This window comes from Protomyctophum parallelum (assembly GCF_964188405.1).
Source record: "Protomyctophum parallelum genome assembly, chromosome: 8".
Taxonomy (NCBI): Eukaryota; Metazoa; Chordata; class Actinopteri; order Myctophiformes; family Myctophidae; genus Protomyctophum; species Protomyctophum parallelum.
In genome coordinates this window covers 47,592,944-47,616,953 of record NC_139703.1, presented here as the reverse complement: position 1 = coordinate 47,616,953, position 24,010 = coordinate 47,592,944, and the positions used below count along the sequence as shown (strand labels likewise).

Here is a 24,010-nt window from a genome sequence, read left to right as displayed (position 1 = left end):
CTTGTATATCATGACTCATGAGTTGTGTCTGGATCTATTTTTCACCTGTAGGTGGTTGTGGTTGCAGTCACTTTCCCCTGATAGCCTTCTTGATAGCCAGTCAGAGTTAATATTTGAGTGGTGCAACCAAATGTCTTTTTTTTTAAACTTCCATACAACCACTCTAACCAACAACCATAGCTATATGTGTCCCTGGGTCCGTCCAAGCACGATATTAGCGTTTGACTGGTTTCCACTACCAACACACACACACACACACACACACACACACACACACACACACACACATACACACACACACACACACACACACACACACACACACACACACACACACACACACACCATCATCATCGGCGGTCACTCGTATCCGAGTATGACTGTCCTCCTTATTGGTCCTTGTGGGTCGTCAGGTGGCGATGGAGGCCGATTCTGGACCCGATTACTCTGGTGCAGTGTGGACAGGGGAATGTAGTCGTGGGTTTGGGTTGGACCGGTTTATTGGATGGTTTATTGGATGCTCTCTCCTTTCTGAGTCTGCGCTTGTCCTGTGCAGCATGGCGGAGGTCGTCATCATATTTTGCAGCACCCTCACGGACAAGGTTTCTCCAGGTCGTCCTGTCTGTTGCCTTGTCTTCCCAAGCTTTGAGGTCAATGTGGCACTTCTTTAGGTTTGTTTTAATGTTGTCCTTATAATACCTCTTCTTTTGACCTCCCGGGGCCCGTTTCCCTTTAACAAGCTGGGAGTACAGGACTTGTTTTGGGAGGCGAGAGTCAGGCATGCGGTCAGGCACACACACACACACACACACACACACACACACACACACACACACACACACACACACACACACACACACACACACACACACACACACACACACACACACACACACACACACACACACACACACACACACACACACACAGGGGACCCCCACACGGAGTTGCAACACTCAGTTCACACAGGTGTGATTACAGTTACAGTATATAGTGCTCAGCTCACACAAGTTGATTGAAAACACATTTTATGTGAATTGTAATCAATCTATCGGATCAGCATAGTGTGGTGATAGGGCACACCAGATTACCATGAGGAAGAAAAAATATTCAATGTGTTGCACTAATGTTCAACTGCTGGCTTGCGGGACAAATCCGACCCCTTGATTGATTGATTGATTGATTGAAATATTTATTAACAGTTTGTAGAATTTACAGTACATTTTAAGCACAAACTCAATACAAAGACTGTCAACTGTGAGTGGACGACCCAATTAAGCATTACACTTGTTTACAACAGGGTCCACATTGTTCAATTCATCACCTGGGGTACTTTCACGTGGCCCCTATGCTGGAACACATTCCATATATCCAATGTAAAAAAATAATGATTGGATGGTTGGTAGCACAATAATGTTTTTCATAACTGTTAACCAAAACTAATTTATAGCGGTTAATTAACCTTGTCAGATATGCATACAATGTATACTATTTAGAATGGAGGAATGCCTGTGGCTGTACGTGACGGTGTGACGGTGTGACCCATCAGGACTACATTAGCAATCGTGAAACTGCTACACCAAATGCAGGTAAAATGTAATTTTTGGTGAGAGATCCACCACTGAGTCTGGCTGGTATAGTAGGTCAAATATATTCCCTATATCTATCTACTACTGTAGGCCGTGACTAATTTAGATGAATAGCCCTATGTGGCTCCATATATGTCCTCTAGGGGGCGTTGGAGAAGATTCGCATTGGCTACTGGGCCTGTCCTCCGTCATGTCTAGGACGCAAAGTGTAGTTCCGCCCATACCGTGACGATTGAAATACTAGTTGAGGGAGGAAGCAGCAGGCAGGAGCGTACTGTGCGTCTCGCTATCATTTCACCCCAAGAGGAATAGACCAGAAACGAGTGGATACTATCATAATTCACGGCGGTAAGTCTAAATAAATGATTTCCGAGGCTGTACATTTTAGGGGATTGCTACTTACAGGTGTGTTCGATGCCACGGGAGAGGAGGTGGTGAATGGTGATCACATATCGGCATCGCTGATGGTGTTGCTCTTTGTAAAGTGAATCGTTCATGAAACCCAACAGGGTTCTTCGCACACTGGCTCCACGACGAATCCTAACGATGTACAAATGAGTGAACGAAGCATAATGCAACGGAGTTAACGTTCCTTTTGCACGTCGCCGTCATGCGACAATATGCTATTTTGTTTTGACGTTGTCTAAAAATTCAAAGAGGTCATTTAACACATTTTAGTTTTCATTCACGTTTTAGTTGTAACTTAAGGTATATCTGTGAGACTTAGCAAGGCCTCGTTGATGATACATTTCTTCTGTCACGATTCTTTACACCACATTCATCTTTAATGAGCGTTTTCTATCCGAAGTTCGGTGAGGAAACCTGTAAGTAGGCCCTGACGACTATATACCATCTCAGCCAATGCTAACTATGCTGACAGAGAAGACGTGGGGCAGGGGATTCCGTCTCGCTACTACCACCTCAGTGGTCGCATACATACTACACACAATGCCGCTCATGACATTTCGTCGCCATGCGAAGGTCACAGGCGGTTTGGAGTGGGCATCAGGTGTTTTACTTGAGGTGATGATCTCATCGGGGTCACATCATCAGTATCCCTACTTGATTAGAATACAGCTTACACAACAAGAACATAACTGGCTTTTGTTTTTAATAACAACAAACCGTGTAGGCCTAGAGATATAAATGATTTAGATCAGCAGCAGCTGCTTGCCACAGCTGCGTAAGGAGAAGATACTGGATGGTATTGTTTGCCAATGGTTGGTGTGTCCATTGTCCTTGAAAGAGTCCAACCTGGTTAATTATCACACCTGGTCCTAACTATGAAGACGTCCTAAAGGTAAATGCCTAACTGCTGGGAGTATCAAAAGTTGTTGATTGCACTATGCATTGGTGGACGTTACCTGCAAACCTGGTAACTTTTGGTTTTAAAGTTAAAACCAGAAAAATCACATCCACGAATGGCCTAGTAGTATAGTATTCCTATGTAATTAAACTAATTAGCCAGCTTTTTACAGGTTTCCAAGAGGAACTCTTGGGGATGCCTGCTGGGAAATAACCCAGTGGAGAGACACTGCTCTTAATTAAACAGTGCTACTTGACAGTCAGCAAGTCCTGTGTTCACTCACACACCTCAGCATCGGCCTATAGATCTGTCAATCAGTGCTGGAGGGCAGAACAGGGAGACGGGCCTCTGAGGCTTTGACTTAATTTTCTCTACATCTCAAAACAAATGGCTTGTTTCAACTATCAACAGCTCACCCCCCCCCGATTCTTAACTGGTAATACTGGCCATCGTGCATTGTCATTATTTAGAATCACTTTAAGGCTGCTGTGTATATAAATGTGTGGGTCTGAAACTCTGAATGATGTAGATGTGAATAATACACAGCCTGGAGCTCCACTGTGGCTTTGTCTTTGTAACTGAAGTGTGTCTGTAATACAAGCTCTGTCAGGAGGACTAGAGTTACAGAACAAGCCTTGCACAGCAGCTTGGAGCTTTTAGAACAAAAACAGCTGATGCATACATCTCTGTTCCAGGATAACCTCTTAACTTAAAGGTTTCCAGTCATTGCAAGCCATTGTCGCACCTGACTGACCAATATCCAGGAACGTACATCACTGTAAAACTCACTTTAACTCACATTTCTATGGTGTGGCTCTCCTATGTAGGAGGCTATAGCTGTCTACATGTGTGTCTGCTTGTCCTGAGCTACTGGACCTATCGGTGCCACGTTTCTTGTGCACACTGCCAGTAGGCCAACATAATACCTCCACACATTGTTTTCATGTGTTTGTTTTGGGGATTTTATGCCTTTTTATTGATAGAGAACAGTATGCAGACAGGAAAGGGGGAGTCGAACCCGTGGCATGATGTCCGGCCGGCTTGGCAGCCTAGGTGCCCAGACGGTTGAGCTAACCGTCTGGGCCCATGTGCTATAGGTTTTGAAATATTATTTCACTTGCATTTCATAATGGATTAGTCAACAGGGGCTTGGATTGGAAAGCGTTCCCAAATTTGAAGATGACTGACGTCGTTGATATGCCAGATTCCTAGTCTATCTATCTATATTAAAAATTGGCTTACGGGAGGACCACTTCGTCACGATCATGACACCATGACTCCATACTAGCCATAACCATGATGATTTCCCAATACAGCTATGCTCAAATATGGAGTGTGATGTCTTAACCTCAATGTGCCTTCGACTCGTCATGGTATCACATAAGTCTTATGAACACCTGATCATCTCAGAGAGCGATGTATTGGCACTGGGCAGGATCAGACGTATAAAATAAAATGACCTGCACGCCATCTGCACGCCATCTACACACAATTTTATTTGAGCAACATTTCAGTCAATAGAATAGACCTTCAGGCATTTCATACTAGGTACTTTTTACTTGACCAAGTTTGAGATTGATGAATTGATTTCCCCCACACACTTATGTAAAGTCACTTTGAGTACTTGGAAAAAGTGCTATTTATTTCAGGTGTTATTATTTTATCGCCAGGACCAGTGTTAAAGGGCCACTTCACCCCTTTTGCAACCAGATCTTATATATTTCTTTTCAATAATATTTGTATTGATTTTTACATTTTATGGCAAAGACAAGAACCAGATCTTATTTTAATGATGTTTGGGAGACACTAAACACTTTCCTGGGGTTTTTATGTGGGTTTTGCATGTATGTGTTTTTGAAAGAAGTGAGACCAGTGTCCATGACATCATAGACACTTTGAAATACTGAAATATCTAGAAACACATATTACCCACATTAAAAACCCCAGGAAAGTGTTTCTTGTCTCCCAAACATCATTAAAATAAGATCTGGTTGCAAAAGGAGTGGTGTCCCTTTTAAGCTCTGAGTTACCAGAAGCATTCAGCACCGCCTGTGCAAGATGTCAGTGGCATACAGTCGACAGTCAGTTGTTTCATGTTTAGCATGCCAAGATGTCAGTGGCATACAGTCGACAGTCAGTTGTTTCATGTTTTAGCATGCCAAGATGTCAGTGGCATACAGTCGACAGTCAGTTGTTTCATGTTTTAGCATGCCAAGATGTCAGTGGCATACAGTCGACAGTCAGTTGTTTCATGTTTTAGCATGCCAAGATGTCAGTGGCATACAGTCGACAGTCAGTTGTTTCATGTTTTAGCATGCCAAGATGTCAGTGGCATACAGTCGACAGTCAGTTGTTTCATGTTTAGCATGCCAAGATGTCAGTGGCATACAGTCAACAGTCAGTTGTTTCATGTTTTAGCATGCCAAGATGTCAGTGGCATACAGTCGACAGTCAGTTGTTTCATGTTTAGCATGCCAAACGGTTGAATCGCACTGCTGCTGGAGGGTAACTTGGTCTGTCTTCATTTTCTTTCATTAATGGATGCAATTGAAATAGAGAAAATGGCGAGTCCAATACCCCAGTTGGTTGAGTAGCCTACCTACCTCAGGCTGTTTCCAGCCTGTACAGCTTGTTTTCTATTTAAAGTTAAGTGATACACCACAAAGAAAATGCCATTGAATGGCACTAGAGAAAGATTGTGTCCATCACTGAGTGAATGTAGCTTGGCAGTCTGTGAGGAGAAGAGATTTTTTTGTTTGTTTGGTATTTTGACCAACAAAAGGCCCAGATTTGCTTGGATTACCGGAACTAGCCCTGGACGGGGCTATGTACAGTATATAGCAAGGATATCCATTTAATTATATGTTGGTCACATTTTTCCATTTGGTGTTTCCCTGCGGAATAATAACCCCTTCCCCACCAAATGGAAAAGTCTACCAAAACTGTCAACATTTTAATCCGGAGCTATCGGAGGCACTATTCAACATACTTACAATATTTGATGTTAAAGCACTGGTACCAGACAGTGCTACCCATTCATCATTCCTCTTAGCTGAATGTAATTTGCAGACTCACCTATTTACCTACAGTATATCTCCAATATAGCAACAATGAAACTTGTTGATCACCTGAACGGCACACAATATCCTGCCATCTGATGAGGCCTGAATATAATATGTGTATTCCTGATTTAGGACTGCGGATAGAATAGATAGGCTATGTTAATGCGAGGATACATTTCCACCTCAGTGATCAATAAAGCTTGAATTCTTAAAGGGCCACTTCACCCCTTTTGCAACCAGATCTTATTTTAATGATGTTTGGGAGACAAACACTTTCCTGGGGTTTTTATGTGGGTAATATGTGTGTGTTTTTTTTATATATATTTTAGTATTTCAAAGTGTCCATGGTCTTAAACATGTCATGGACACTGGGCTCACTTACATCCAGGACTACATGTTGTCTCAGTAAGACAGCCCTCCCCTATTCACAAGGAGGAGCAGTGCACTAAAGTATTATGATAAGTCCAGGAAGGAAGTGAGCCCAGTGTCCATGACATCATGGAGTCCTTGGACACAAATTACCCACATAAAAACCCCAGGAAAGTGTTTCTTGTCTCCCAAACATCATTCAAATAAGATCTGGTTGCAAAAGGGGTGAAGTGGACCTTTAATCGATATATCAGATGGCTTGTTTGGTATCCTTCATTCCATCTTCATCGAACAACTTTTTTCTTTATCTATTTTTAACCTCAACAACTGTGAGCAATCTTTCAGTAAAACAATCTACAGTATATAGTTCTTTATAATATCCTATAATACCCTGCTATATATATTATCTAATTTCAGGACATCACTGTTTAAACTTTGGAAAACTACTCATTTACACATGAGAAATACTTTATTCACCCTCTCAAAACTTTTAAAGTTCTGTTCATATCCATCACATGTAGTAATTCACTTTCCAAAAAACACCAGATCTACTAGCTGTGTTGTCAGTTTGTACATCTGTTCTTATTGACTAGTGACACAGTTGTGACAGTTAGGCTAGCCTGGCCCAGCCAGCGTGATTTCTGGTCTAGAGGGGCGGTTTGCTGCTGGTATCACGGTGGTGGATCCTACTGGTTCACCACCCCCCCTCCTCCCCTCCCCTCCCCTCCCTGGTTAGAAAACAGCGGAGAACATTGACGTCACCAACAATCTGCTTTGTAGTTCACTCCCACTCCTAGTCCAGAAAATGTGGCTTGTTTGCCCAGGCTTTCCTTTTTCCTGTGAAAACGAAAAGGCTGTGGTCTCCGATGCTAGAGTTGGGCTTGTTGCACATTTTGTGGTGTTAAATGCGTTTCAATCGGTATATGAACGAGTGGCATTAAGATAAACCTGTGTATGGACTGTTTTGCACACAAATCAAGGCCTTTATTCATGTTGACAAGTTTGGTGGGTGTGATGTTATTAGCTTCTCCCTTTTTGCACAGGAATCAAAGAAGGACCTTGTTCCTGGCGTTCTCATTCAAATTGGAGGTCAACAATCACCCGACCCATATGAATCACCTCTTGACAGTGGTATCAACTAGACCTAGCCTAAAGGTTATATCTCTGTTTACCCTAATCTTTATCGAAACAGTATGTTTTCAGTATTATGTCTGTTAAATGCCAAGTACAGCTATGTTGACTCGACTTGGCTGGTGGTGCATTCCAATTAGTTGGAGTAGTCATGATGACCAGAGAATGGCTTTATGCAAAGTGATAAAGTTACTCGATCTCCATGGCGCCACTGGGGCTGGTGGCGTGCCATGGTTGCCAAGGACATGGCCGACCTCTGAGAAGAGGAGTTGGGAGGGAAGGCTTCAATGCTGTAATGAGGTGGAGGGCTCAGCTCGGCCTCTCTCTGGGAAATTGAGTTGTCGTTAATCAGTCATTGTGACTGCCAGCGCATCCCTCTGGGATAAGTATATGAACAGAGGAGCTCTTTCTGCTGGGCAACAGGCAGCTCTGCTACTGCTTCATGTGCTAACATTCTGCAACACACCTTTGATCTATTATTAACGAGTAACCATTATACAGTGTCATCTACATCTATGCGTTATTTTCCATTCTGGGCAGGAACCCCTTTTGGTGTTAGCATTATGCTATGCTTTAGCCATTGAAAAATAGCAGATCTACAAGCTCATAGCGCGCCACCGAGTGCCGCGCTACGAGCTTGAAGGTCTGCTATTTTTGAAAAATCTAAGAACCACTGACATGGAAACATAGCTTTTTCAGAAAACTGTCAGGAAGTAGACATTTTTAGAATCTGATCTCGGGTCCGAATGGGTTAAAGAGGTAGTAGAAATACCTGTATCTTAAGGGTTTTCATGTCCCTATAATTTAAATGTATTCTACTTATGTTTTGAAGTTGTCCAGCTTGGTGGTGTAAGTAAGTGTGAGAGTCAGTAGAGTATGAGATCTGACTGGTGGCTGCACAGCTGGCCTTCCTCATCTATCGCTGGGCAGGAGGCCACAGCAAGGCGGTCTGTGTTGTCCCATACATCTACATCAGAGAGCTCACTTTCAGGATAAACACCAAGCCTCCAGAACAACTGACCAACGGTGAAGCGCTACTGGGCCCTACTGGTCAAAGCTGGTACTGCAGGCGGGCCCGTGCATTTAGCACGAGTAAACCCTGTGCAACTGGCGTGTAACATTGAGCACTTGTTTAAAGGTATATTCAGTGATTTCACTTAATTCAAATATCACTTATCTTTTTGTTTTGTTGTGATAATCCTCCCTACTATAGTGTGCTGGCCATATAAGGAGTTCCTCCCTGTCCCCAGTTAACCCCTGGGGGTCAAAAAACCTTAGGTTTCATTTTTGACTCTATATCCTGATTAGACGAAAGGCTGGGTCCCACAGCCAAAAACGAAACCTAAGGTTTTTTGAGTGAAATCACTGAATATACCTTTAAGCATTTCCGCATTTTGGACAATAATTTTGGTGTCGAACTCGAAGAAATGCGGAAGTAGTGCTTCAAAATGCCACTGAGCAACTTGCATTAAAATGAATAGCAGGGGGTGGGGCTGTCGGTACCGGTCAATTTACAATTTAGGCATTTAGCAGACGCTCTTAATCCAGAGCGATTTACATTAAGCAAGAACAAAAAAGCATGGGAATACATCACATAAAAAAGCATTTATCATGAAACATGCGTAAGCTAAGAAAGTAACAGTGGAATATCTATATAATGGAACTATACATATAAACTATACATCTATACTACTATGCTATGGTCCACCCTCTATCCTTTATAACTATAACTTTATAACTATGATCCATAGTCCACACACGCCATTTATTTTGTCTCTCATAATGGTTTCTCTCTTGTTCTCGGCCCTCCTCCTTCCTCCTCCACTTACACGATCTGCCCGAGTGAATGTGGCAGCGAGGAAATCCCTGTAGACGGTTGGGTAGGCAACACAACCCCCAGCGGAGCAGTGGCAGCCAGGTAGTCTATTAGGGTGCAGAGCGCATGGCAGACAGGCTGAGCCAGGCCACCGGATTTATAGCCAGATTGTACCGAGGGAAGCCCGGTCAACGGCAAATAATTTATCCGGCTTCACACCTCTCTCTGACCCCCATCTCATAGACCACCCCAGATTTATCGAGAGTCATCCGTCTGTTGTCCGCTCTTTAGTAGTAGTAGTAGCAGTTGGTAGTATATTATTGTTGGATTATTTTGATTCATCTGCCTACAGAATTCATGTGATGTTGAAACCTGTGTGTCTGTTTGTATTGATTTATCCATGATGCATTGCCATGTAGCTTCCACCATCCATGCCAAGAAAGAGCTTGTTCTAAAACGTCAATGAGTTATATTTTGCATAGGCTATATTTTACTGTTAGGTTCTTAGCTTACGTATGATACATATTACATGATGACGATTTGGATGTATTGCCATGTTTTTGTTCTGGTTTATACTGTAAATCGCTCTGGATTAAGAGCGTCTGCCAAATGCCTACATTGTGGTGACTTTCCACCACTAGCTTTCAAATCGGATAATTTATCATAAAACACAAATATTAATTGAATATTAATATTTTCTTCCTCACAATAGAGTGATAGGATGTAGACAAAGTTCCCCTTTAATCATCACTATCAGATGCAGCTTTCACTTAACGGGGATTATTTGGAAGCAGAGGAGTAGTTATGAGTGTCTACAGTACTGTATACACTCATATCGCATCTGATATCGCATCAGTGATGTATTCCCATGCTTTTGTTCTTGCTTATTGTAAGTCGCTCTGGATTAAGAGCGTCTGCTAAATGCCTAAATTGTAAATTGTATCGCTGCCACGGATCTGTGCTAAAGCCTGTGAATTAAATCTGTTTCTCAGATTGGGGAGAGAACACAAGGCAAGCAATCGACACAAGCAGCATTTGCAATAATCGAATGATATTTAACAAACTCACACTCGCTGCATGTCACATTTCCTAGAATTTTTTAGAGTTCTTAGAGATGCATAAACGTTTAAACGGTCTCACCTTTTCAGTGCAAGGCAGTGAAGGAGCAGAGTCACATGGTTTTGACTTTGGTAGGAACTGGGGGACAATGTCAAATGCAGACAAAAGTTTATTAGACTAGTGACTTAATGTCTGCTTGATTAAAAGGGACTTAAAAAACAGTCCCCTAATAGTACAGGCATTATATGGGAAATAAGGGGTCAACCTCCAACTAATTGCAAAAAAACCAAACTCAGCTGATTTTGTATCTTACATATGTCCTGAATAACATACAAAAAGTTGCCTGGAATTGTCTGAGGGGAAAGTGTTGAAAATGACCTGTACAGTATGGCCACCATAGACATCCAATATAAGGCAAATAATTTCAAAATGTCCTTTTGCTTTAAGTAGCATAATGTGACATGTCAAACTAGGGTGTTTTCACGATGCCGAGTCCATTCCAAGCATTAGTTTTGCATAAAAACACTCCTTGGGCTAATACCGGCCATAGCCGTCATCACAAATGTGATGAGGTCAGCACATTTGGGCAAGTGGCTATGGCCGGTATTAGCCCAAGGAGTGTTTTTATGCAAAACTAATGCTCCACAGGTGCACCATGTTGTTTTGCCCGATGTGCTGTTTTGCCAAGGTGTTTTTTGAAGCGCCTGTGCCTGTAGAAATGTGTCGTCATCACCTTAAAATTTCTATGCAGCTTTAATAGTGCATGCATGGACCTCTCCATAATTTATGCATGAAGAAGACCAAAATAGAGGCTAGTTGACCGAGGCCATGGATGTTCTATTGATGGAAAAACATGGCAATGAGTAACGACATTCAGTACTAATCATAGCTCACATACTCTCCTACAACCTGCCCCCACAAATACACTCCAGAGGACGCATCACACATACTGTATGATTCATAGCTGCTACTTTAGTTTTCCTGTTTGATGTAATGGTTAAATTGAGTTTCCAGGTTGCTGGACTGAAACATTACTTTATGAAAGCGGGTTAATGGCTGTGGGTTGTTCTGCGGGCCATGTATCAGTGCAGTAAATGTAGCATGAAGTTATCCTGGAAATCACTGCGAATTATGTTGACCTGTGTGTGTGTGTGTGTGCTACTGTATGTATCATGTACGTGTGTAAGGCAGAGATACAAGGTGAAGCATGCTGATGATGCCAATGGATAGTAGGCTATAAATCAGTATGACCAGATGCTTTTTTTTTTTTAATCTCATAAGACCATTAGCAGATAAAGTGGCCGGGCTAGGATTAATGCAATTCTATAAAAGCCCTCGGAGAGTAATGACAGCGTCTTATGTTATGCCTAAATTGGTCTTGCAGTACAGTAAGTACTAAACTAGCCATGCAGCAGAAGGGAGTCTTTATGTGCATGATATTGTCTGTATGCTTCCCATTTGTGAGCTTGTAATGTGCATACTGGTGATTTGAGTGAATTGCAGCACACCTTTTGGGGGGTCCGAGATGGTGTTTGAGTTTGAATGTGCCAGAGTCCCTTTAGGGGAGTGGTGGATGGGTCTCCCTTTTTTGCTCACAGACAATACATGTATTTGTTAAAAGTTAAAGCTCTATATTCTGATAGCAATCATTGTTACAGTGTTTGGCCGATCCCTGTCTCTCCAGGAAATGCATTTTCAGGTCGGGATAGAAAGTGATAAGTGAGTCATCCTGTCACAGGATAAAGTGACATTGGATTGGAAGTGAGCAGACGAAATTAGAACTGGAACACAGTACAATTTGAAGATGATAAATATGTACTTTCTCCTGATTGGCTGAAATTTGCAACCAAAAACATGTATTTTCTTTTTATTAAAGAGTTGGAGAGACAAGGAGACCGCTGTTATTTAAGAAATACTTTATAGCAATTTCCATCAGAATATATAGGGCTATAGAAAAACGAAATCAAATCATGTGCAGAGCTACTACAATGATGGATGGAGAGCTTGGATAACTGTTTTCAAGGTGCTCACACAAGACTAAAACCTTGTCAAAATATTGGTGGAACATCTTCAGCAGTATAAAAAAACAATCGCACACATGACGTGAAGTGAGGGGTGCTCTTCTCATCGTACATCATCATACATCTCATTCACGTCCTCACCTTCGTCTTCAATGTTTGTGTTTTTCACACACTAAAAGCTGAACATTAGGAGGGGCTATAGCGCCCCTCAATAAATGGAAATAAAGTATGAGTAGAACGGCAGTATGATAAAGGTAAAATAGGTATATTTTTAGCAGCAGTGTCAAAATGTGCAAGAGCAGCAGACGGTCATGTAGCTTTAGCAGCAGTGTCAAATTGCCAAAAGCAAAATACACACACACACACACACACACACACACACACACATATCAAAATCATGTCTATTTCACTTGTCCATCTATGTGCAAGTAACATGCAGGCCGAGAAACTGACTAGGAGAAGGGGCAGACGTCGAACGTGAACCGTTCAAGGTCAGGGTTTTATTACCCGTCACATGTCCCATGAGCGTGTGTGTGCATAATTCATTCATTCCTATCCTTGATTTCATCTGCTGCCTGACTGTACGTCATATTCATCCAGCATCCAAGCTTGACCTGAACTGTGTGTTGTGTTTTATTACTTGTATTTTGCTCAGAGGCTCAGAATTATTCATTTGTTGTTCCAACAATCGTACAGGATTAGGCCTACTAGTACAGGTCAGTACAACAACATGCGTATAGTCCTTTTATTCATGGAGGGATCCAAGAAGAGGGTCACAAAAAGAGGTGGTGGTGGTGGTGGTGGGGGTGTTCTTATTAATACCAGGCTTGAAATAGCTACTCTTGAGTTGGTGTCTTGCATATGAGCTGTGCATCGGTACCCATACTGTTCATATCTTTGCATTATGTGTTTTGATATGCATTATCCCCGCAGGATTAGCGTCAGCCTACTTTAAGTAGAGCATTGTACTCCGGATGTAGACCTGGGCCAAGTCAGGATGTATTGGGTAATGGGTATATATCAGTAGACAAAATGGATTTTGTCATGATCGCTGATGTCCTTGTTTCTCAGAAGATGAAAAAGGATCATGAGAGGAGCTATATGAGCAGTGACGATCATGATGGTGGTGCCTCAAGGGAACACTTTGTCCTACCTTTAATTAAGTAGACTGGGAGCACAGGGAGGCTAGTGTGTGTGTGTGTGTGTGTGTGTGTGTGTGTGTGTGTGTGTGGCGCTCAGTTCTTGCTCATGTGTCCATCAATGCACGATGTTGTCGGTTCTATATCACGTCAGTGGATTCTTCTGAACAGACGATCGTTTAACCCATTCTGACCTGAGATCAGATTCTAAAAATGTCTTCTACATCCTGACTGTTTTCTGAAAAAGCTATGTTTCTATGTCAGTCGTTCTTCAATAAAAAAAAAAATAGCAGACAGAGCTATTTTTCAACACCAAAAGGGGTTCCCGCTCGGAATGGGTTAAAAGTATATGCTTTATGGTCATGTTTATTATGCCAGTCTTGTTTGTATCCATCTGTCTCTGAATAAATGTGGTCTTGACTTCCCTGGCCGGTGGTTGTGACCGGAAGGGGGGGAGGTGAAAATGCCAAGCCAGGAGATTTGCCTCCTCTAATTCTCTTACCAAACGGCCCGGGTTAGAGCAATAATCTGAATTTATTGGGTTTTACACAGGCACAGATTACTGCCTCTGCTACTGACTGGGCACTGTAAATGGTGTCTTGGCTTGTAAACACCAAACAGAGAAACTTCTAGGAAATTGTAGGAATGTAGCTTTCGGTGGGCTGGACTTGCTTACAGACTCCTGGTAATTACGTTTAATAACAATGGGTATTTTTATCCCTGCCCTGAGGGATCATGTTTTCGCTCCTTTTGAGACAGACGCCTGTCTGTGAATAGCTAATCTTGGGCATCACCACCAGAACCTCCTTTCAAATCAGCCGGTTAGCACCACCATGACATTTTGCAAAACAATTCTTTGCTACTACTCCTACAGACTTGGTCCAACCTCACGCAAATCGGTACACGCTATATCTTTGTATATACAAGGTGTAACCGTCAGATGTTTCAGATTCCATTCCGAATTGGCTACGATTGCTTTTCAAAGTTTGCAGGAGAAGGCCGCTTTGCACAAATCATGAACACAGTGTTCGATTGGCATGAAACTTTGCACGCACACTCCCAGTATGCCATTGAAGAACCGCAGCCACAAATGTTTCAAATCAACCGTATGATTGGCACTATAACGGTAGGCAACCTGGCCTGGTGGGGATCTGCGTTTCTGTTTTGTTTTGTTTTGAATGTTGGTTCACCTCTGTAGATGCAATTTGCCTGACCTATTTCTGTTTGTGTTTTTGATGCCTGGCTGAGTGATAAGATTCAGGTCCCAGACGAGCATAGATGATGAGCCTTGCTTTGAACTTTCATTAAAATATTTTGGGCCCTGAGCAGACCGGCGTATGATGCAACTCTTCCAAATGGGAGCAGATTATGTATTACTTTGATCAAGAGAAATATAAAGTATTAATGTGGAAGAGCCAGAACTAGAAAAAGTTCCCCTCTGGGCACAGGACAGGATAATAGCGTCTGTGATGTTGGGAGTAATAACAACTTATTTATAAACTCTTATTTTTGCAATCATCTGTCGTCTGGTGGTTGTATAACATGGCAATAAAAACTAGAATGTATAGGAGTAATGTTTGTTTTTGTTTGTGCTATAATCTGTCGTCTGGTGGTTGTATAAAAATGAATTAAATATGTAAGACGTAACAATGTATTCATAATAGTGCACATACAAAGTTGTACACCGATCGGTGCAGTTATAGGTGTAAACATTTAAGTTGCATTTCGTCCTCCGCCTGGTGGAAATGTGTGTGCATAATTGCACGGAAATCACACGCTGTGTTAATGATTTGAGGCATTTTGTTCAAAATGGACCAAACCTACAATGTTTGGAAGGCAATCTTAGCCAATCGGATGGAATATGGGAAAGTGGACAGATGCGTGTTGATCTCATTAGTTACTATGGAGATGGTGTATTCCGATTTGCGTCATGTATGGATAAAATATGTACGAGTAATTTACAGAAATGTGTTTTACCAAAATCGGCCTCATGGTGGCGATATAACCGGGAGATGTGGCATTTCTTCCTCGGCCTAGTGGGAATGTGTGCATAACATTTAACATTTTGTTGGAAATGGACAAATCCTGCAAACTTTGGAAGGCAATCTTAGCGATTGGGGAAGTGGACAGGTCCATATTGATCACATAACTGTAGAGATGGTGTGATATTAATGTCATGGAAATCGCATGCTGTGTTCCAGATTTGAGGTTCAAAATGGACCAATCCTGCAAACTACACAGACAGATCTGTGTTGATCACATGACTATGGAGATGGTGTACTGTATACCGATATTTGCGTGATCTTTGGATAAAATGTGTACGAGTAATCTACAGAAATGTGTTTTGCCAAAATCAGCCTCATGATGCGCTATAACCGGCACATGTGGGGCATGAAAAAGCAGGGCAAAGGCATTTCCTTGGCCTGTAGGGAGTGTGCCTACAAAATTGTCCAGTTGTCCACAGATCCGTGCAGTTTTAGGTAAGAACATGAATTAGCCTGTTATAGCGTCACCATGAGGCTGTCAGGCTGATTTGATTTTTTTTAAGTTCTTCTGCTAGTGGGAATGTTTGTGCATAATTGCACAAACATTCAGTGATGCTTGCGGAACGCGACTTCGTCTCGTTCCTGACCGCATCCCTGTCGTGGCAATAATCACGTTAACCCACACCCTCTCGTGTAATATTGCTTAAGCGGACAGGTCTGTGTTGATCACATGACTAGAGATGAAAATGTGTGAGTAATTTATAAAGAAATGTGTTTTGCAATGATCGGTCTCATGGTGGCGTTGTAACAGGCTGTTGTGGAAAATTTGGGGCAGAGGTTAGTCGTTGGCATCCAGGGAGTGTGTGTGCAGTTTGGCATCGACCGGGCCAACTGTGCCGGAGATTACCTGTAATCAGGCGCACGCACGCACGCTCGCGGACTGAGTGCAAAACATACTCTCCCCATGCCTTCGGCTGCTGGAGACAATAATAGAGACGGAAGTGACTAGATTTGGACAAGAGGAAATTTGTAGAGACTTTATGAAACTATGATGGTGAACACTGGCTGGGTGACGATACGAATACATCGTCAATCGCGAATATACGAATCCAATCGCCGAATATATTTATTAGGTAATTTCTCGGGGCGATTTAGCCCAATTAACCTGTAAAGTGTGAGCAACATGTGAATCAATTTGGCCCAGCAAAGTAGTAACAGCGGCCGGGTGGAAATCACCTCCTCCCGTTATAATGTATGCTCCCACAGTCCCCGCACTCAGCAGCATCGGGCACCGGGGCACGGCACTTACGGCCTGGGAGCTGAGGGAGGCTGTAGCCTACATGTTGTTTAAGCTCCGGAGTCCAGACCCATGCAGTTTAATAATATACAGTCACAACAGAATGCACACTGCTGTCTCGTGTCTCATTACAATCCCAATGCCTCACCCGTGAAGTCGGGGGGGGGGGGGGGGGAATAAAAAAACTGTCTACTAGTGTTAGTGTATAGGCTCGGGGATCATTCGTTAGCTTAGCGCTTAGCTTAGCGTGTAGCCCCTACTGGTGCTGCAACCCACTGATTGAACTTCAACTCCGCTAAGTTATTTTTATTGACAACGTGAACAAACCCTGACACCAGCGCTGCAAAAATAGACAGATCTACAAGCTCTCAACGCGTAGCGAACGGCACTGCAAAAACAGGCAGGACACGATGCCTTGAGAGCTTGTAGATCAGCAGCAGCCAGCAGCCCGGCCGCAGCAGCTTGTGGGCTCCGCTGCTCCGCTCCGAGCCTCCGACGGACTGCCGGTGCGGGGAGTCAAGGGAGCAAGTTACCCTGGCTGCGCAGCTGCTCTGCAGTCTGCAGAAACAGACTGATCTACAAGCTCTCAACGCCTAGCGAACGGAGCTGCAAAAACAGGCAGGACGCGGCGCCTTGAGAGCTTGTAGATCTGGCTTTTTTGCGACCTGCAGTGAGCTGTTCTCAACCTTAGGCTGTTCCCAGAGAGTCTTAGCAGTGCATCCTAGGTCAATGTGTTTCTAGACACTCAAAACCTTCTAAATATCACATGAAGGAAACACAACTCATCTAATTGAGAGGTTTTTCGAACGTTGTATTTTACCAGTACCGTAATGTCTGTACTACCGAATACCAGTTAACTGTACCAAATGAGTGATAGAAAGACAGCGAACCAGATAGAAAATATCTGCAAAATTATTACCTTTTTCAGTATCTTATCAAAAAGGAAAGGTAGTCTAATTCCGACAAACCATTCAACATGGAATCACGTTCAGGATGATGTTGAGGAGAACTAAAAAACATGGCTTAATCTCTTCCATCGCCACTAGGGGGCGCAAAAAGGCCCTGACTGCCAGTTTCAATACATTTTTTTATTTAATTTTTAATTTTTATATATCTTTTTGCCCAACGTTATACACGTTTTAAAACGGCATTGTTGGCGCTGTGGGAGTTGATAAAAAAGCAGTTAATTAAGTCCTTGGCAGACATTGAGTTTAATTAGTAACTTATTATGGTGTCAAATACCCCAAAAGCTGCAAAAATAAACAAAGTACAGGAAAAGGTGCTGCTTTTGGTACCGTAATGAATTCCAGGTACCGTATCGGTTCAAATGTGATAGGTACTCTTCCTTAGCCTGTACTGTTGATAGCTGAGTCAGATACTGTATATGCCGCCAGGTCAAAATGAGGTCACGACAGTGACATTTCACCAGGGGCCTTTCCCTGCTCATCATTGTCTTGATGCTGAAGTCACCATGGTGATGATGAGCAGGATGCTTAAATGTCACTGTTGCCATGGAGAACTGGATTAAAGGGGTGTGGTGGAGTGGGGGTCAAGGCTGTGATCTGAGTCTGTGTCCTCCGTCATCACAGCCTTCCCAGACATTGTGATGGCCCGAAGTGGATAGACGCAGGCAGGCAGGCAGGCAGTCAGGCGGGCGGGTGGGTGGACGTGGTGTGGATATCCTCATTGAACATGCAGGACCTGCTGCTGACATGGGAGCTACATGGCTCCCTTTAGTTCAGCATATGCTGTGTTTGCGCGTGGGTAATGACTTCCTGTGACCAAGCATGCTCGGGCCTGTCTGTCTCTCTGCTGCTGGACAACTTTATCCATGTTAGGCATTGGACAATGTCTGTGAGGAAATGTCTGAGTAATGCAGCATGCCATGTACACATCTTCCCTAGGATTTTAAGTCTTGGCCTTCATTTACATATGCTATGAAAATAAAATCAGTCACAGCAAATTATAGGCAGGTCCTAGCATACACGACCATGAGTAGTGTACTGTTAACAGCTGCTATTAGATGTTCTTGCCGTTGGGGAGGGCTGTCATGTCCGTGAAAGGCAACAGCTAATGAGCTTTTCAGTTCTTGCCGAAGAACAGAGCTTCTAACCCATATTGTCTCCCATGTTCGGTCACTTTGACCCAACAAAGGTTTTCTTTTTTCCCCTGTATAAACAAAAACACATGCTGCAACAATTAAAGTAGTGGCTGGCCAGAACGGCTGGAGGTGGGGATTATCTTTATTATTATTCTGTTTGTGTGTCCTTCCAGTAGGCTCAGGAGGAACGTCCACCCCAGATTCTTTGAATCGGCCGGCCTCATGGTGGACTTGGTGGTGCTATAACAGGCTAATGTGTTTTGGCCCATAACTCTTGAACCATATACAATCAAAAGGAATGGATTCCTTGGATCATGATGCAACGCCCCATATGTAGGCCTTGCCCAAAGTGCCCATTATCGCCTCACTAGATTTCCTTAAACACTTTGTCATGATACTGGAATTTCTACCTTCACTACAACACCTTGAGAAATATACAAGATATCATTTTCAATGCCATGATACTAAAAGAAATGCTGCAATATTGCAGGCATATTGATTTGGGTTTTTTATTGAAGGCTGTGAGTGTGTTGCACTCTGTTCTCTCTCCCTCTCAACAGAGTGCCTGCCTCTTTATAGGCACCAATCCTCCCTTCCCAGTCCCCATTGCCTCTCCGCTGGCAATCGTCATTTATACTTCGCCACAGTGGTCATGCACCAAACCTTGCTAGTTGCTACGCACTGCTCTATGGTGATGCGGTGTGAGCTTGTATGACGACATATTAAAAAAAGAGTCTGGCTTAACCCATTCTGACCTGAGATCAGATTCTAAAAGTGTCTTCGATTTTTCAAAAATAGCAGACCTACAAGCTCGTATCGCGCCACTCGGTGGCGCGATATGAGCTTGTAGATCTGCTATTTTTCAATAGCTAAAGCATAACATGATGCCAACACCAAAATGGGTGCCCGGTCAGAATGGGTTAAAAGTGAATACATCATTTGAAGGCAATCCCGCTCTGTAACCAGACCAGTGAGTAAATACTGGTGTGAATGTCTGAATATCTTTTAATAAAGGCACAAAATATTTTCAGATTGATGTCTGGACAATTACAATCTGCGGTTCCTTGACGTGAAGAAATGTGGGAACCACTGGTTTAAACAACATTAGGAAGCAAGCCCAAATAAGCAACTACTGTACACTTTAGAATCAAGCCAAAAAGAAAATCAACCAGCAACTACCAATTTATTTGCAAGTGACTTTACAGGAAAAACATCACACCCGTGTGAAGTGAGTGGTGCAACTCCGTGTGGGGGTCCCCGAGGGGGGGGGGGGGTCCAGACCCACAGAAACGCACCCAGGGTTCCGGCCCGATTCCGGCGAGCCGCCCCGCGTCCGAAACGGTTGAGAAATGACAGTTACTGTGTGGGGGTCCCCTCTACTGTACTGTAACTGTACTGTACTGGCACACCCGAAATCACCATATATACAGTTAATATGTGCATGTGTGTTTGTGTGTGTGTGTGTGTGTTAGGTTGCGCACACGTGGTGAAAAACAACCATGCTGTTTTCGTGCTCAGACACACCCACCCAGCCAGCCACCCACCCACACACATAGCTCCAGCACCACTCAACAAGTCAAAGGTTGCTTATAATAAGCAGACATGGCAACACTGCCTGAAGGAAGCAAAGCGCGCACACACGCAATGAGCCCCAGTACCTTGGTGGGGAAAAATGTGGATACTGTACTTTTACTTTACACAGAATAGTGCATAGAATGTACAGTTGGAGACATGTACTGTAGGAAATGCATACGGTAGACTTCATACCTAACGCACCTAGTTCTTCTGAAATTTAAAATCAATATTAAAACTGTAGGCTACTACATTTTCTGTCCATCTCTCATCCCCTGCTCTCCTCTCTCTCTGCATCACATTGCATTTCAAATATACATTTCACTAGTAACTCCTAAAAATTGTTTCTGCACCAAGTGTAGCTAAATTATTTACGGTACTTGTTTAGAGTACAGTAGGCTATGACTACATTTTAATGACGCAGTGGGTGTGTTGACAAGGCTTATAGAGAACAGCTGAGCAACCTGTGCATTTTTCACAGAGAAATTGCAGACACAAAATCACAAATTAACTTCTTACACTAGTCTGTGGCTTGTGTTCTATTCTAGCTCAACACCACACAGTGTAGGACGGTTTCAGTTGCTACAGACAGGAGGCTGTTGTGAAGGCTGACCCTGGCCGCATGTCACACGGTGTTGTTAATTCCAGCATAGCCTCTCATCCATTGCCACTCTATTGTGGTGGCGAGCACTGCCAAACGGTGTATATTTTGCAGTTGAGGCTCCACACATGCTGTGTAGGGAAAATTGAATTTATATGACATGATCATGATTTTGTGTTGGTGTGTTTGTCTACAAGTACCACCATGGCGGTGGAAAACGGATTTGTAACAAACATTTGTTTTTACCCTCGGCCTTAGACATAACCTACAGCAAGTGGAAGGAGAAGGTCTTGGTCTCTTTTAGAGATCTATACAGTGAAGGAATTTTCAGCTCTTTGGGAGGTATCACTACTACGTATGATATAACAATTTTCTGTATGTTTAGGTTTCTTCAACTGCGTAACTTTGCCAGCACCCACTTTACTTCCGTTCCTAACTTCCTATTCTACCCAGTAAAAACATCTTAGAGACTATAATGGCCCCTTCAGACTCTTTGAACAACATTTCTTCAATCTAATTCATAGTTCATTAGTTCTCTTGTTTCTTCCCAAACATCCTCAATTTTTGGATTGCAGTATACATGGGAGAGAGAGAACTTGGGGTTGAGCTGGGGGAGGATTTGTGCAGTGAGGCACTAGACAGAATTAACTCCTCATGTGCATGTGCCCGTATGTGTTAAATTCAATTCAAAGTAGTCCACATGATTCACTACACTAGGGCCAAGCTGAGCAGAATGTTCTGATACAACAGACTCCTGTACTAGATGTCGTCATTCCCCTGCAGATCACACACACACACACACCTTTTTCTCCGCACAAAGCTTTTTTCTTTTTGGACATCTTTCTTTGATACCCTGTCTATGGTTCTTGGTTCTTCAGTCCCTCCCTACCCATTGATCGCTATTTTTGGTGTGTCTCCTGCAGACTCAATAAGTACCAGAAAGATCTGGTCGTATTCACTTCTCTTATAGCTAGACGGTGCATATTGCTACAATGGAAGAGCTCTTTCCCCCCTCTCACGACATCCTGGTTAAAAGACCTGTCATTTCTTCATTTATAGAAAATAGAATTTGCAGAGGCTCCTTGAATGGTTTCCACAGAACCTTGGACCTGTATATTTTTCTTACTTTATATTTTAAATTTCCAATATTATTACTATTGCTATAATTCTCCCTTTCGGCGAGAGGGTGGGAGGGTACATTTATGTTGTCCTTAGTTCATGTTTTGTATTGTTCCTTTTTTGTCTTTGTATGTCCTGTATTTTAAAGCAGCTATAACATGAACATAAAACCGTTTTTAATATTTAATATCATATTGTCCATGTCCCTCAAACTTATTTGTAATGGTTTGAGCCTCAATCACCACTCTGATATAACCAGTCCATGGCATTTCTTTTTTTCTTCTGAAGCTGTTTTAGCTGCAGTACCACAATGTCCTGAGGTGGTGGGGTGCTGATTATTTGCAACTTATTAAAAAAAAGAAAGAAATCCCTATTTATCTTCGACAGACTGATAGCTGGAAACATTGTTACATGTCCTATGTGCTCTCTACCCTCAAACTGGGGATGCTGCATGTATATGGTTGATGCACTACTGTGTCATTATCTATCAGTGTGCCTCAAATTAGGCAATTTCAACAACAATCCACCGTACCAGCCAAGCCTGCCATCTTTACTACCCAAAATAGAGGTGCTCGTTCCACACTGTCGGCTGTTGTAGTCCATCTTCCCAACCCCCACCATCTGCCCTAATCTCCATCCATGCTAATGGTATGGGATGAATATGGGGCAAACTGCACAAATCACAGACAACAATCACGTTTATCTCCTGTCATCTGGGACAGAAACGGATTTCTTTACTGATCTCCCCACTGCAATCGCAGGTTCATTGCCCAATCTAGACAGAATCTGCGTCATATTTTGAACACCACTGATGCTTGCCCCTTCTTCTCATTTCTATCTGTTCTCGTCTCCCCGCCTCTTGTTTGTCCCTCGGGGCTAGACTAGCTTAGAATAAACATTGGCAATGGGCTTTGTCGCTATGGCAACGGCAGTGCATGTTGTACAGTAGCATGGTGAAAGTGACTGTTGGAAACAGAGGTGGATGGTGATGGTAGTGTAGAATAATGGGGCCTGTTCTGGTGTTCTAGCATGTCATTTGATATGGGGACGGGGGTCTTGAGACACATTAGAGCCTCGTGAACCGTGTGTTTGTTTCAGGTTGAAACTAAAGCGACAAGCCTGGGGGTGATTGTTGTTGAGGTAAACGCACATTAGACTGAGATAATATTACTCCATATTTACTAGCCAGGAACTACATTCTTTTTTTTCCTATTTATTAACCCATTCTGACCTGAGATCAGATTTAAAAAAAAATGTCTATTACATCCTGACAGTTTCATTATTAACCCATTCTGACCTGAGATCAGATAAAAAAAATGTCAGTCGTTCTTCGATTTTTCAAAAATAGCAGACCTACAAGCTCGTATCGCGCCACTCGGTGGCGCGATATGAGCTTGTAGATCTGCTATTTTTAAATAGCTAAAGCATAACATGATGCTGACACCAAAATCGTGCCCGGTCAGAATGGGTTAAAAATAAACTACGATTTGTGCAAATTTAATGAAAGGGATCAATCAAAACTTTTACATTTTAAACGGACACATTTGCCTGATTTAAATTACATTCAGGGCCTGAAAATATTTTTGGAAAAATGAATTTCAGGCCCTGATACTCAGAAATGAGCATGTTCCCTGCAAGGGATAAATGACCTTCTTTTGAGTCTTCTTGACATTTGTTTTCCGCAATAGTTTTTAGCTACCTTCATGTAGTAGGTGCTTGGGTAAGCCAGTAGTAAAGAGGTCAGTGGGGTTGAGCCATCAGTTGGGGTAACACCTCAATTAGCAGGCTACGATTAGAGTTGGCCTTTGTGCCTCCGTCCCACTTTCTGTGACAGCCTGAGGAA

At 42.8% G+C, this 24,010-nt stretch overlaps 1 protein-coding gene across 4 annotated transcripts in view; it reads left to right on the top strand.

Moving 5' to 3' along the window:
• Positions 1-1,819: 1,819 nt before the first annotated feature.
• ndrg3a (ndrg family member 3a) overlaps positions 1,820-24,010 on the top strand; it is a gene marked incomplete at its 3' end in the record, with an annotated part of 62,121 nt that continues 39,930 nt past the window's right edge. For 3 of the 4 annotated variants that reach the window (XM_083770781.1, XM_083770778.1, XM_083770782.1), the window contains exon 1: positions 1,820-1,937. The remainder of the gene's footprint in view (positions 1,938-24,010) is intronic. The other variant, XM_083770779.1, reaches the window with a different exon arrangement.